This window comes from Capricornis sumatraensis, chromosome 19 (assembly GCF_032405125.1).
Source record: "Capricornis sumatraensis isolate serow.1 chromosome 19, serow.2, whole genome shotgun sequence".
Taxonomy (NCBI): domain Eukaryota; kingdom Metazoa; phylum Chordata; class Mammalia; order Artiodactyla; family Bovidae; genus Capricornis; species Capricornis sumatraensis.
The window spans coordinates 8,039,192-8,055,201 of record NC_091087.1 but is presented as its reverse complement, the minus strand read 5'-3'; the positions used below and the strand labels follow the sequence as shown (position 1 = coordinate 8,055,201).

Here is a 16,010-nt window from a genome sequence, read left to right as displayed (position 1 = left end):
GGACATGACTAAAGCAACTGAGCACGCACACATTTCTTGTTGTTAGAATAGATTAGTGACTTCTAAGCTCCTTACACAGAAGTTCCACGTGCTTTTTAAAATGCTGTTTTTCTCTCATAAAAACAATTTAATGATAGTTGAATCGGTTCACAAATCTCTGTCCTCCTAAATGTGCAGAAATATTCCTTGGACAGCCTAACCCAAAGAGTGGGCACTGACTAAACTGAATGGGTCAGAATCCCCACCCTAGGTATTAAGTCAGAGAAAGTCACTCTCCCCCTATCTCTCACCCCCTTGTCAAGGGTCAAAACAAAAATTCATCTCCAGTGATTTTTTTTAACTTTTTATTTTTACTTCATTTCACTTTGTAATACTGTATTGGTTTTGCCATACATTGATATGAATCCACCACGGGTGTACATGCAATCCCAAACATGAAAAAAATATGGAACGCTTCACGAATTTGCGTATCATCCTTGTGCAGGGGCCATGCTAATCTTCTCTGTATTGTTCCAATTTTAGTATATGTGCTGCCGAAGCGAGCACTCCAGTGATTTTTTTAAATGAATTAATAATTTTTAAAAAAAAAGAGAGAGAAAAAGAGATGCAGGATAGATTTAGGATGATTTTCCTGTTCTTAGGTCAGTGCAAGCCTTCACCCCAGCTCTACATCCTTATAACAGATTAACCTTTTCCACTCAGCTTCTCCAAGAAAATTTCTGTTTCTTACAACCAAGAAGTCAAATTCAGTGAGTTTGAATCTATCCATAAATTAAAGTGGGCATGAATACCACATTTCCATATTGATAAGCTAGTGGAAAAGTCATCCACTATCTGGGTAGCTCAAAGGTCCAGGGTCTTCCCTAGCCCCAGACAGTGGGAAAGAGCCAGCTGACAAGACCAGAGGATCCAGGGTAGCCACACACACAACCCCAGGAGCACCAACTGTCTGAAGTCAATGGGACAATGGGAGTTGTGAACACAGATTGTGTGGCCATCAAATGAACTGCTCTGGAGAGAAAGCAAGAAGACTGTTTCCCAGAAGAAAAATCATTTCCAGAAGGAAATCAGAGGCCTTTGTCCAACTGGGATCTGAGTAATCCTGAGGGTAAGGGAGTGCAGTTGCCCTCGGTTTTGCTGAATCTGCAGAAATAAGGGATATATCATGGCAAGTCACATGCAAGAAGAGAATTCTAGTGAACTACAGGGGACTTACAGCATCTTGAAGAGCAAAGGTTTAGACAAATATTGTTGCAAAGAGACCACAGAGTAAAACCTCTCAATCCCAATGCTCTAGGCACTGTTTCTCCTCTCTCAGGTCAGATGTGATCAGCCAGGGAAGGGGATGAGGAAGAGGTCAGTACATGGTGACACCACTGTGCAGGCTGTGGGGTCTGTTCCCATCCAGCCTCAGCCCAAGGTGCGGACACTTACTTTAAACATTCATTAGTGTTTGGTTACCTAGCAGTATTTCCTCCCTCCGTTTCAACAGGCAGAGGGGCCTTTAGGCATCAAAAATGCTGGGAGGCTCCTTTCATTTTCATGAGAGCTTCACACTGATTGAGTAGATCACTCTTGGTGTCTGGGTAGTAGACTCACAGAAAAGAACACATTTTTAAAAACCTATTCATCATTTGATATACACGTGGTTGTTTCCAACGTTTTTTTTTTTTAGTTCTTGTGTTATTTTCATTATTTTTATTTTTTTATTTTTACTTTATTTTACTTTACAATACTGTATTGTTTTTTATTGCTATTAATAACACTGTTTTGAACATTAATGTAACATTTTATGTAGACATATGTTTTTATTTTTTATTTGTCATTTTTCTTGTGTACATATCTGAGAGTAAAATTGGAAGGTCACATGGATATTCTATGATTAGTATTTTGAGGAATTAACAAATTGTTTTCTGTACTATTTTAAATTGCAGCAACAATGTTTGATTCCAGTTTCTAGTCATCCTTGCCAATACTTGCTATTGTTTTCTTTTTTTATTTTAGGCAGCTTAATGGGACTAAAAAGCCTCCTGGTGAAAGTGAAACAGGAGAGAGAAAAAGTTGGCTTAAAGCTCAACATTCAGAAAACGAAGATCATGGCATCTGGTCCCATCACTTCATGACAAATAGATGGGGAAACAGTGGAAACAGTGTCAGACTTTATTTTGGGGGGCTCCAAAATACTGCAGATGGTGATTACAGCCATGAAATTAGAAGATGCTTACCCCTTGGAAGGAAAGTTATGACCAACCTAGATAGCATATTCAAAAGCAGAGACATTACTTTGCCAACAAAGGTCTGTCTAGTCAAGGCTATGGTTTTTCCAGTAGTCATGTATGGATGCCAGAGCTGGACTGTGAAGAAAGCTGAGCTCTGAAGAATTAATGCTTTTGAACTGTGGTGTTGGAGAAGACTCTTGAGCGTCCCTTGGACTGCAAGGAGATCCAACCAGTCCATTGTAAAGGAGATCAGTCCTGGGTGTTCTTTAGAAGGACTGATGTTGAAGCTAAAACTCCAATACTTTGGCCACCTCATGCGAAGAGTTGACTCATTGGGAAAGACCCTGATGCTGGGAGGGATTGTGGGCAGGAGGAGAAGGGGACGACTGAGGATGAAATGGCTGGATGGCATCACCGACTTGATGGACATGAGTTTGAGTGAAATCTGGGATTTGGTGATGGACAGGGAGGCCTGGAGTGCCACAATTCATGGTGTCGCAAAGAGTCGGACATGACTGGACAACTGAACTGAACTGAACTGAATGGGACAATCTCATTGTGAACTTGATTTGCATTTCCCTAATGAATAATGATTAATATTGTTGAGAATAGTTTCATGTTTTTATCGGCAATGCATATATCTTCTCTAGGCTTCCTTAGTGGCTCAGTGGTAAAGAATCCACCTGCCAATGCAAGAGACACAGGTTCAATCCCTGATTTGGGAAGATCCCCTACAGAAGGAAATGGCAACCCACTACAGTGTTCTTGCCTGGGAAATCCCATGGACAGGAAAGTCTGGTGAGCTACCATCCATGTGGTCACAAAGAGTTGGACATGACTTAGTGACTGAACAACAACAACATATCTTCTTTGGAGAAATGTCTATTCAAATCCTTTATCCATTAAGAAAAAATTGGATTGGCTTCTTACTGCAAATTGTGAGATTTCTTTATATATTCTGGACAAAAAATCATTAACAGACATACAATTTACGAATATAGTCTCTCATTCTGTGGGTAATATTTTCATTTCTTGATGATATCCTTTGAAACATTAAACATAAAAGTTTTATTTTCATGTAGTTCAATTTAAATTAGTATTTATCCATGTCATTTGTGAATTGAAATTGTTTTACATTGTCCTGTATACTCTGGACACACTTGCTTCTCTTTCTTTTTTAAATTATAAGATAACTTTGCATGCTGTTTCTTAAAATGTAGCTGATGTACAATATTATGTAAATTAAAGGTATACAATATAGTGATTCACAATTTTTAAAGGTTGCACACTATTCGTGGTCATTATAAAATATTGGCTGTATTTCCTGTATTGTACAACTTATACTTGTAGTTTATTTTATACATAATAATTAGCATTTCTTAATGCCCTAGCCCTATATTGCCCTCCCACTTCCTCACCCCGTTGGTAATCACTAATTTGTTCTCTATATCTGTGAATCTGCTTCTTTTTTTATTATATTTACAAATGTGTTTTATTTTTTAAATTCCATATATCACAAATACTGGGACAGTATTTGTCTTTCTCTGTCTGCCTTACATCACTTAGTATAATACCCTCCAAGTCTTTCTATGTTGTTGCAAATGGCAAAATTTCATCTTTTTATGACTCACTAGTATTCCATTGTGTATATATACTACAATTTCTTTATCCAGCATGTTGTGGACACCTAGGTTGCTTCCATATCTTGACAATTAATAAAGCTGCTATGGAAACTGATATACAGGTACTGCTATACATAAAATAGGGACTTCCCTCATAGCTCAGTCCATAAAGAATCCACCTGCAATGCAGGTTCAATTCCTATGTCAGGAAGATCCCCTGGAGAAGCAGATAGCAACCCACTTCAGTATTGCCTGGGGAATCCCATGGACAGAGGAGCCTGGCAGGTTACAGTCCATGGGGTTGCAAGAGTTGGACAGGACTTAGCGAGTAAACCACCATATATAAAATAAATCACTAACAAGAACCTGCTGGATAGCACAGGGAACTCTACTCAATACTCTGTAATGGTCTATATAAGAAAATAATCTTAAAAAGAGTGGAGACATGTATACGTATAACTGATTCACTTTGCTGTACACTTGAAACTAACACAGCTTTGTCAATCAACTATACTCCAATAAAAATTGTTTTTTCAGTTCCTATGAACACTTGGATGCATGTATCTTTTTGAATTGGTGTTTTTGTTTTTCCAGATATATACCCAAGAGTAGAATTGCTGTGTCATATGGGTCTCTTTCTTCAATAATTGCTGAGGGCAACACCGCCAGTACAATGCTGAATAGCAGTGGTGAGATTAAACATCTTTGTCTTGTGCATGATCTCAACTGGAAGGCGTTCAGTCTTTCTGGTAGCTGTGGGGTTTTCATAGGTTCATTGATTAGTTAGAGGAGTTTGCATTCTATTCTTTGTTGAAAGTTTTTTCAAGAAAGGATGTTGAATTTTATCCAATGCTTTTTCTGTGTCTATTCAAATGATTGTGTGGGCTTTTGTCCTTTATTCTATTAATGTAATATGTTAATTAATTTTTAAATTTTAAACCAGCATTACATTCTGGGAAAAAGTCCTACTTAGTCACAGTGCATAATCCTTTTAATCTATTGGTGGATCCAGATTGATAGAATTTTTCGAGAACTTTTGTGTCAATATTCTTGTGATGTCTTTATTTGGTTTTAGTATCTGGTTAATAATTGTCCTTTTAGGATGAGTGGGAAAGGTTGTGTTTTTTGTCTTTATTTATTTTTGAATAGTTTGTGAAGGAAAGGCAGTATTTTTTGCATATATGCTATAATTCACCAGTGAAGCCATCTAGGCCTTGAATTTTCCATGTAGAAAATTTTTAAATGACTAGTTCAACGTTTTTACTTTTTAACAGGCCTATTTACATTTTTTATTTATTCCTGAGTCAGTTTTGGTATATTGTGTCTTTCTAGGAATTTGTCTGTCTCATCTAGTTTATCTTATTTATTGGCATGTAGTTTTCATAGTGTTCCTTTATAATGATTCTTATTTCTGTAAGTTTGTTTCCCTATTATAAAACTTGAGTCTTCTCTCCTTGCTCTTGCTCAGTCTAGCTGATGGTTTTTAAACTGGGTCTATCTATTTCATGGCATTGTTCAAGTACTCTACTCTCTTGTTGATCATCTCTCTACTTGTTCTAACCATTATTGAATGTGATACTGCAAAAGAAGCCTCAAACTATTGTTGGATATCTGTTTCTTCATTCTATTCTGTAAACCTTGCTTGTACTTTAAGAGTTTTTTTGATTGTGGTCTGTTATATATTTGCATGTATAGTTAGTATTTGTGTGTCTTATTGAGGGATTAACACTTTGTCAGCATAAAATATTCTTCTTTGTCTTTAGTAACAAGTTTTGTCTTAAAGTCTATTTTGCCTGTTGATGGTATAGATACTCCAGCACTATTTCAATTATTGCCTGATTACTATTATGACCGTATACATATTTCCACCTTTTCATTTTCAATCTGTTAGACCTTTGAGTCCGAAGTTTCTCCTGTAGACAGAATAGGTTTAGATCGCGGGCTTTTAAATTTTTCTTCCAGGCTTTCCTTTTTCGCTTGGAGTGTTTAATTCATTTTTATTTAATGTAATTACTGAAAGGATCACAACAAACTGTGGAAAATTCTTCAAGAGATGGGAATATCAGATCAGCTGACCTGCCTCCTGAGAAATCTGTATGCAGGTCAAGAAGCAACAGTTAGAACTGGGCACGGAACAGACTGGTTCTAAATTGGGAAAGGAGTACATCAAGCCTGTATGTTGTCACCTTCATTATTTAACTTCAGTCTCAGAATACATCATGAGAAATGTTGAGCTGGATGAGCACAAACTGGAATCAAGATTTCTGGGAGAAATATCAATAACTTCCGATATACAGATAACATCACCCTTATGGCAGAAAGCGAAGAAGAACTAAAGAGCCCTTTAATGAAAGTGAGAGAGGAGAATGAAAAAGTTGGCTTAAAGTTCAACATTCAGAAAATTAAGATCACGGCATCTGGTCCCATCACTTCATGGCAAATAGATGGGGAAACATTGGAAACAGTGATAGAATTTTTTTTTAGGGAGGCTCCAAAATCACTGCAGATGGTGACTGCAGCCATGAAATTAAAAGATGCTTGCTCCTTGGAAGAAAAGTTATGACCAACCTAGATAGCATATTCAAAAGCAGTGATATTACTTTGCCAACAAAGGTTCATCTAGTCAAAAGTATGGTTTTTCCAGTGTTCATGTATGGATGTGAGAGTTGGACTGTGAGAAAGCTGAACGCTGGAGAATTGATGCTTTTGAACTGTGATGTTGGAGAAGATTCTTGAGAGTCCCTTGGACTGCAAGGAAATCCAACCAGTCCATCCAAAAGAAAATCAGTCCTGAATATTCATTGGAAGGACTGATGCTGAAGCTGAAACTCCAATACCTTGGCCACCTGATTTGAAAAACTGACTCATTTGAAAAGACTCTGATGCTGGGAAAGATTGAAGGTGGGAGGAGAAGGGTTCGACAGAAGATGAGATGGTTGAATGGATACCACTGCCTCAATGGACATGAATTTGAATAAGCTCCGGGAGTTGGTGATGGGCAGGGAAGCCTGGCATGCTGCAGTCCATGGGGCTGGACACGACTGAGAGACTGAACTGAACTGACTGAAAGGGTAAGATTTATGTCTGCCATTTTGCTCTTTGTTTTCTATGTTTTAAGTGGGCTTTGTTCCTGTACTCTTTCATTACTGCCTTCTTTTATATTAATATGTATATATTTTCTAATGTGCCATCTAAATTGCCTTGTTGTTCTTTTTACTGCATATATTTTAGTTTTTTTTAAGTGATTAATAATCTGATACTTTAAAACAAACTCATTCAGTTGAATATCAACCTAATTTCAATAGCATGCAAAAGTTTGCCCCATTATAGTCCCACTCTCTCTCTCTTTTCATTATTATCATATAAATTACATTTTTACCTTATAATCTCATCAATACAGTTTTATAATTGTTGCTTTATGATATTTTCTTCTAAATTAGGTGGGGAAAGGAGTGTTACAAATTCACATGGATTCAAGTTACTATCGAGTGTTTCTTAATTTTAGCTGAAAGACTCCTTATTTCTTGGAGAGCAAATCTGCTAGTGATGAACTCTCTTAGTATTTGTTTACACATGGTTTCCTTAATTTCTCCTTGGGTTTTGGAAATACTTTTGCTGTATGTGGAATTCTTGATTGACAGTCTTTTTCTTTCAGCACTTTGAATATGTCACTTCACTGTCTTGGTTTCTTACTGAGTCTGTCATTAAACTTATTGAGGATCACTTGTATGTGCTGACCAGTGCATTCTCTTGGCAAAACTCTATTAGCCTTTGCCCTGCTTCATTCTGTACTCCAAGGCCAAATTTGCCTGTTACTCCAGGTGTTTCTTGACTTCCTACTTATGCATTCCAATCCCCTATAATGAAAAAGACATCTTTTTGAGGGTGCTAGTTTTAAAAGTTCTTGTAGGTCTTCATAGAACGTTCAACTTCAGTTTCTTCAATGTTACTGATCAGGACATAGACTTGGATTACGATGTTGAATGGTTTGCCTTGAAAATGAACAGAGATCATTCTGTCATTTTTGAGATTGCATCCAAGTACTGTATTTCAGACTCTTGTTGACTATGATGGCTACTACATTTCTTCTAAGGGATTCTTGCCCACAGTAGTAAATATAATGGTCATCTGAGTTAAATTCACCCATTCCAGTCCATTTTAGTTCACTGATTCCTAAAATGTTGACTTTCACTATCACCATTCCCTGTTTGACCACTTCCAATTTGCCTTGATTCATGGACTTAAGATTCCAGCTTCCTGTGCAATATTGCTCTTTACAGCATTGGACTTTGCTTCTGTCACCAGTCACATCCACAACTGGGTATTGGTTTTGCTTTGGCTCCATTCCTTCTTTCTTTCTGGAGTTATTTCTCCACTGATCTCCAGTAGCATATTGGGCACCTACTGACTCAGGGAATTCATCTTTCAGTGTACTATCTTTTTGCCTTTTCATGTTGTTCATGGGGTTCTCAAGCCAAGAATACTGAAGTGGTTTGCCATTCCCTTCTCCAGTGGACTACAGTTTGTCAGAACTCTCCACCATGACCCGTCCATCTTGTGTGGCCCTACATGATATGGCTTAGTTTCATTGAATTAGACAAGGCTGTGGTCCATGCGATTAGATTGGTTAGTTTTCTGTGATTGTGGTTTCAGTCTCTCTGCCCTCTGATGCCCTCTCTTGGTGTCTACCATCTTACTAGGGTTTCTCTTACCTTGGATGTGGAAAGATCATTCCTGAAGTGTTCATTGGAAGGACTGATGATGAAGCTAAAACTCCAATATTTTGGCCATCTGATGTGAAGAGCTGACTCATTTGAAAATACCCTAATGCTGGGAAAGATTGAGGGCAGGAGGAGAAGGACGACAGAGGATGAGATGTTTGGACGGCACCATCAACTCAGTGGACATGAGTTTGGGTAACTCCAGGAGTTGGTGATGGACAGGGAGGCCTGGCATGCTGCAATCCATGGGATTGCAAAGAGTTGGACATGACTGAGCGACTGAACTGAACTGAACTGTATGTGATGCATCATTTTTTTCTGTCTCAAAAATTCTCTTTATCTTTTAACAGCTTGACTACAATATGTATCAGTGCAGTTCAGTCGCTCAATCATGTCTGACTCTGCGACCCCATGAAATGCAGCACGCCAGGCCTCCCTGTCCATCACCAACTCCCAGATTTCACTCAAACTCATGTCCATTGAGTCAATGATGCCATCCAGCCATCTCATCCTCTGTCGTCCCCTTCTCCTCCTGCCTCCAATCCCTCCCAGCATCAGGGTCTTTTCCAATGAGTCAACTCTTCACATGAGGTGGCCAAAGTATTGGAGTTTCAGCTTTAGCATCAGTCCTTCCAAAGATCACCCAGGACTGATCTCCTTTAGAATGGACTGGTTGGATCTCCTTGCAGTCCAAGGGACTCTCAAGAGTCTTCTCCAACACCACACTTCAAAAGCATCAATTCTTCAGTACTCAGCTTTCTTCACAGTCCAACTCTCACATCCATACATGACTACTGGAAAAATCATAGCCTTGACTAGACGGACCTTTGTTGGCAAAGTAATGTCTCTGCTTTTGAATATAATATCTAGGTTTGTCATAACTTTCCTTTTAAGGAGTAAGCGTCTTTTAATTTCATGGCTGAAATCACCATCTTCAGTGATTTTGGAGCTCCTGCCCCCCACCCCCGGCAAATAAATATGTATAGGTATGTATAGGTATCAATATGTATAGGTATCAATTTATTTCCATTTATCTAATTTGATATTTAGGGTGTATCCATAAGTGCTTTTCATTAGAATTTGTAAGTCTTTGACCATCATTTTTTTCAGATATTTCTTTTATCTTTTTTTCTTGGTTCGTTCCATCCGGGACTCCTATTGTGAGCATGTTGGTAGTCCTTCATGGTTCCTATAGATTTCCACAGTTCTGTTCATTTTCTTTTCTATTGTCTTACTTTTACTCAAACTGGATAACTTTAGTTGCCCTTTTTTTCAAGTTTATTGATTCTTTCTCCTGTCACCTTAAACTTGAAGATGAATTTCTCTAAGAAATTTTTTCATTTTAATTTTTATGAATTAAAAAGTGTATGTATTTTTAAGCTAAAGAACTTCAATTTAATCCTTTATTTTATAATTTCTATTTCTTTACTAAGATAGAAATTTGGTGAGACATTGTTCTCATACTTTCTTTTCATTCTTCAAACATGCTTCTTCCATTTTTTTTGAGCATATCTGTAATCGCTGCTTTAAAGATTTTGCTTAGTAAGTTCAGCATTGGGGCTTCCTCAGAGCAGTTTCTATTGACTGTTTTAGTCATGTGTGGGTCATACTTTCTTATTTCCTAACATGATTTTGAAACTTTTTGTTTTGAATTGATAATTTAAAATAACACAATGTGGTAACTTTAAAAATCATATTCTTTCCTCTCATGTGCCAAATTTATTATTTTTGCTGTTTGTTGTGGCTCTTCATTAATTTAGTGACTTCATGAAAATATTCTGTAAATTCTGTATTCCTTGTAGTATGCAAGGAATATTGTATGCAAAATGTCGTATATGCAGGTGTGTGTGTGTGTGTATGTGTGTTGGGGAATGTCTTCTTTCAAAGTCTGGCAGTTTACAACTCTTCCTTAGCCTTCACTGAAAGATCTCAAGGTCTTTCTTGAGCATGCACACATGCTTTCACATGTGTGCACATTTTGGATCCCCTAGAAGAGAGTTTTTTAAGACCCCTGTGACATCTTTACCTTTGTGACCTTGATCTTCCTTTTAAGTTTTGGCCAGGTTCTTTTTGTCCCAATTTGTACTGCAGTGTTGGGTAGTTGCAATGTTAAATACATGCTGCTGTTTGTTTTTGACAAATGCCTTGAGAATAGGGCTTTCCCATGGAATAGAGCTCCAAGTCAGGTCAAATAACAATAATACTCTGAGAAATGGAAGTTTTCCAGGAAACTGTAAGACAAATGATACAGTGATACTACTCTGAGGATGGGACTTTTTAAGGAGCTCCAAACCTAGTATAATCATAAGGGATTTGATTTAGGTCATACCTGAATGGTCTAGTGGGTTTCCCCACTTTCTTCAATTTATGGACAATTGCACTCATCTCACATACTAGTAAAGTAATGCTCAAAATTCTCTAAGCCTGGCTTCAGCAATACTTGAACTGTGAAATTACAGATGCTCAAGCTGGTTTTAGAAAAGGCAGAGGAACCAGAGATCAAATTGCCAACATCTGCTGGATCAACAAGAAAGCAAGAAAAACATCTATTTCTGCTTTATTGACTATGCCAAAAGCTTTGACTGTGTGGATCACAGTAAACTGTGGAGAATTCTGAAGAGATGGGAATACTAGACCACCTGACCTGCCTCTTGAGAAACCTCTATGCAGGTCAGGAAGCAACAGTTAGAACTGGACATGGAACAACAGACTGGTTCCAAATAGGAAAAGGAGTACGTCAAGGCTGTATATTGTCACCCTGCTTATTTAACTCATATGCAGAGTACATCATGAGAAACGCTGGACTGGAAGAAACACAAGCTGGAATCAAGATTGCTGGAAGAAATATTAATAACCACAGATATGCAGATGACACCATCCTTATGGCAGAAAGTGAAGAGGAACTAAAAAGCCTCTTGATGAAAGTAAAAGAGGAGAGTGAAAAAGTTGGCTTAAAGCTCAACATTCAGAAAATGAAGATCATGGCATCTGGTCCCATCATTTCATGACAAATAGATGAGGAAACAGTGGAAACAGTGTCAGACTCTGTTTTTGGGGGGCTCCAAAATCACTGCAGATGATGATTGCAGCCATGAAATTAAAAGACGTTTACTCCTTGGAAGGAAACTTATGACCAACCTAAATAGCATATTCAAAAGCAGAGACATTACTTTGCCAACAAAGGTCCGTCTAGTCAGGGCTCTGGTTTTTCCAGTAGTCATGTATGGATGTGAGAGTTGAACTGTGAAGAAAGCTGAGCACCAAAGAATTGATGCTTTTGACCTGTGGTGTTGGAGAAGACTCTTGAGAGTCCCTTGGACTGCAAGGAGATCCAGCCAGTCCATTCTAAACAAGATCGGTCCTGGGTATTCTTTGGAAAGACTGATGCTAAAGCTGAAACTCCAATACTTGGCCACCTCATGCAAAGAGTTGACTCATTGGAAAAGACCCTGATGCTGGGAAGGATTGTGGGCAGGAGGAGAAGGGGACGACAGAGGATGAGATGGCTGGATGGCATCACCAACTCGATGGACATGAGTTTGAGTGAACTCCGGGATTTGGTGATGAACATGGAGGCTGGCAGGCTGCAATTCATGGGGTTACAAAGAGTCAGACACAACTGAGCAACTGAACTGAAACCTCATATCCCTCCTTCAGTAGCTGCAAGGTTACTGGCTTTGACAGCTACTGTGGTTATAAGGCAGCTGGTTTTCACATTTACTGCCCAGCTACGTGGTGGGAATAGGTTTAGCTTACATCACAAAATGTAAAGCCCTGCTGTTCTTATACATTTTCAGCAGTTTTTCCTGCATAAATCCTCCTCAGTTTAATGCAAAACTCTGGTTAATTTCAAGAGTTCTTTTAAAGGTTGATTTTGACAATTTTTGTCAGTGTGCTCATCACTTTTTTGGAGAGATACATTTGCAAAACTCCTCACCTTACCACTCCAGAAGTAAAATTTTAATTTGTTAAATTGTAAAAGAATAAACCCACAAAGAGCATATGTTTTACTTAATAGAAGTTTATTGAGTGGCTAATATTTGCTGGGCACTGGGTTAGGTCCTAGACACTTAAATGTGGGAAAGAAATAACACTTGCTCTCAGATGTTCACCATTTACAAAGAAAATGGACATATGGATGGAGATAAATGAGCTGAGGAGTTCTGAAGGACCTCTCCATCAGGACTAAAGGAGCAGTAGTCTGGCTAGGGAATGGAATAAAGGGACTAAATTTGCCTATGGAACTTTGCACACATTTTTAAAATTTTTTTCATTTTATTTCTCTTTATTTATATCTAGAGGATAACAAAATTCTTAAAATTAAAAAGTCTACAATATACCTTGATCAGAACAGTAGAAAAGAACCAGTAGGTGCATAAAAAAGAATTTATTTCATTGCTAGACTTAGAGAAGACAAACCTCAAGAATAAAGAGTGGGTGGCAACAGCTGTAGAATAAAGATAGAAAAGGAGAAAAGATAATGGGTTTAAAGCTATGTAATGTAGAAAATAGTGCTTTGGTTTCAGCCATGTTGGGGGGTTTACTCCAGGAATTACAGGCCAAGGTACCTGTGGTTCTCTGATTTAGAGGTCCATGTGTCATCTGATTTCATTTTGAAGTGATTTCACTTTCACCAATTCAACATTGTAAAAAGATGTGTTTCTTTTGTCACAATTTGACGGAAAGTATATCTGCATTATCATAAAAAGACCAGGCTATCCTTTCCTCAGTACAAATTACATTAGGGGCAATTACAGAATGTCCTGAGGCCAGTTTAATCTAATAAACACCACCTAACAATAATACAAATGCTGTGGGTTTACCTAAGGGTTCGTAGAGGAAACTTGATTTCTCTCCTCTGGGATGTATCCAGTTTCCCTACCTATGGCCTTGTTTATACCTGGAGGCTGTACTTGTGGTCTGGTACAAGCTGAACTGATCCCATTACTGACCTGTGTTGATCCCAAAATAAACTGTAAGATGGAGACAAAATTTTGCAGAAGCATGACAAAGAAATTCAAATGCTATGGGAGGAAAAAGTTGGGAGATAAACACAAAGCCAGAGTCAAGGCTGGAGGCCACCCTGGGGGTAGTACCTTAGTCCATTTAGGTCACTATAACAAAATATCAGACATCAGATGGCTTATAAGCAATTAAAATTTTTGGAGTTGCAGAGGCTAGAAATCTAAGATCAGGGTGCTCGCACAGTCTGGTTCTGGTCTTGCAGATAAGTTTCTTGCTATGTCCTCACATGGTAGAAGGGAAGGGAGTTCCCTTGGGGCTTTTTTATAAGGGCATTAAGGTCACAATTAACATAAATCCTTCATGACCTAATATCCTCTCCAAAGTCCCCACATCTTAATACCACCTCATTGGACTTTTGGAATTAACATGTAAATTGGGGCAGGGGGGAAATACATTTAGACCATAGCAGGTAGAGACAGAAATAAAACTTTCCTTGAAAATAGCATCATTCTTCCATTTTCAGACTGGAACGCACACTATATTGCAAATGTCTTCGTAGACCCCTCAGGGACTCTAATACAGACGTTGACAGGTGGTTATGGATTCTTATTTATCTAGAGCAAAACTTCATTTCTTATTTTAAACTAAAGAACAGAAGATAAATTAATAAAATATTTACTTTATGTAATATTTAAGAGGCATGGTTTTATGCATTTCTAATACCCTCCAGGGCTATCAAGATTTTCCTCTTCTCTCAATTTTTTCTTTAAGCAAAATTCACTGCAGAATAAGCCAGGCGATGCGGTGGTGACAAACAATGCCCCAGATCTGCACAGATCACACACGAAGGTTCCTGCTCATTTACATCACTATCACATGTCCTCCCAGCCCTGCGGGGGCTCTGCTCTGAGCTGTCATCATCCCCATTCTGGGACGTGGGCTGATGGAACAGCTGCCATCTGAAACATCATCAGTGATCACGACAGGGAAGAGTATGAAGCAAGCTCCTCCTGGCTCTCAAAGCTTCCGCCTGTAAGTGACATTCATCATTCCTGCTTGCTTCTCATTAAGTAGGTGAGTCACAGGGATAAGCTGAATCTCAAAGCAGCCCTGGATGTTGTGGAACAACATACAGCCAGTCTACCACACACACCGTTACACAGTCTGTCCTGTGCCACATGTACTGGGGCTTCAGCTGTACAACTACAGCCAGACGTGGCTTTTCTCACAGGTTTACAGCCAGGGAAATAGAAACAAGAGACCCCATTCTGCAGAGACGTGTCCGCAAACCTGGTGAGTGGGCAGAACCAGAAGAGGCTGCCATCGCGGCAAGTGGCCCCGCCCAGAAAGCTCTTTTGTCCTCATATGCCTGCGCCCCATCCTCTCCTCCAAGACAGGTGGTGGCCCAAGCTGAGTCCTATTCCACTCCCTCAGACATCACCAAGATGGGGTGGGAGTCCCAGCACCAGCACATACATCAAGAGACCAAAGATTAAAATATAAGTGATTTGGAACCACAGGTTGGAAAAGTAAGCCAGAACTTGAATGCTAAACCTAGACAGGGTGACTGCCTCCTAAAATTAGTTTTTAATAGGACTCTGAGTCTCCTAACACTATAGATAAAGTGTCCAAGGTACAATAAGAAAAAGTCACCTGTCAGGCCAAGAACTAGGAAAATCACAACTTGAGTGACAAATGACAATGAACTGACATTAACACTGAAATGAGTAAGATGTTGGAATCATCCAATAAGGATTTTTAAATAGTTGTTATAAAAATGCTTCAAAAATCAATAACAAAAGCAATTACAAAAATTAGCAGATAAATAGGAATTACAAAACAGAAACAAATAAAAATTAGAAAACTCAAAAATATAATAGCAGAAAATTTTTTAAAACTCACGTGTGTGTGCCTGTGTGTGTTCAGTCGTGTCTGACTCTTGGTGACCCATTGGTTGTAGCCCACCAGGCTCTTCTGTCTATGAGATTTTCTAGGCAAAAATACTGGAGTGGGTAGCCATTTCCTATTCCAGGGGATCTTCCTGATCCAGGGACTGAACCCACATATCTTGCATCTCCAGCATTGGCAGGCAGATTCTTTACCACTGCACCTCCTCAAAAGCCCTTTCTGTCTTTGGGGTACCAGAAAAAGAAGAGAAAGAAAGTAGAGTTGAAAGAGCAAATGAAGAAGTAACAACTAAAATTTTCCCAAATTTATTGACACATACAAACCTCATGGAGGGAGGAGCCTGGTAGGCTGCAGTCCATGGGGTCGCAAAGTCAGACGCGACTGAGCGACTTCACTTTCACTTTTCACTTTCATGCATTGGAGAAGGAAATGGCAACCCACTCCAGTGTTCTTGCCTGGAAAATCCCAGGGATGGGGAAAGCCTGGTGGGCTGCCATCTATGGGGTCACACAGAGTCGAACACAACTGAAGTGACTTAGAAGCAGCACAAACCTCCAGGCTCAAGAAGCTGAGTG

General features: G+C 38.9%; 1 non-coding gene across 1 annotated transcript; it reads right to left on the bottom strand.

The window, feature by feature from the left end:
• Nucleotides 1-439: 439 nt before the first annotated feature.
• Nucleotides 440-546, bottom strand: LOC138095640 (U6 spliceosomal RNA). Its single transcript, XR_011146385.1, has one exon. It is a non-coding gene; the product is annotated as a U6 spliceosomal RNA (small nuclear RNA).
• Nucleotides 547-16,010: the final 15,464 nt, after the last annotated feature.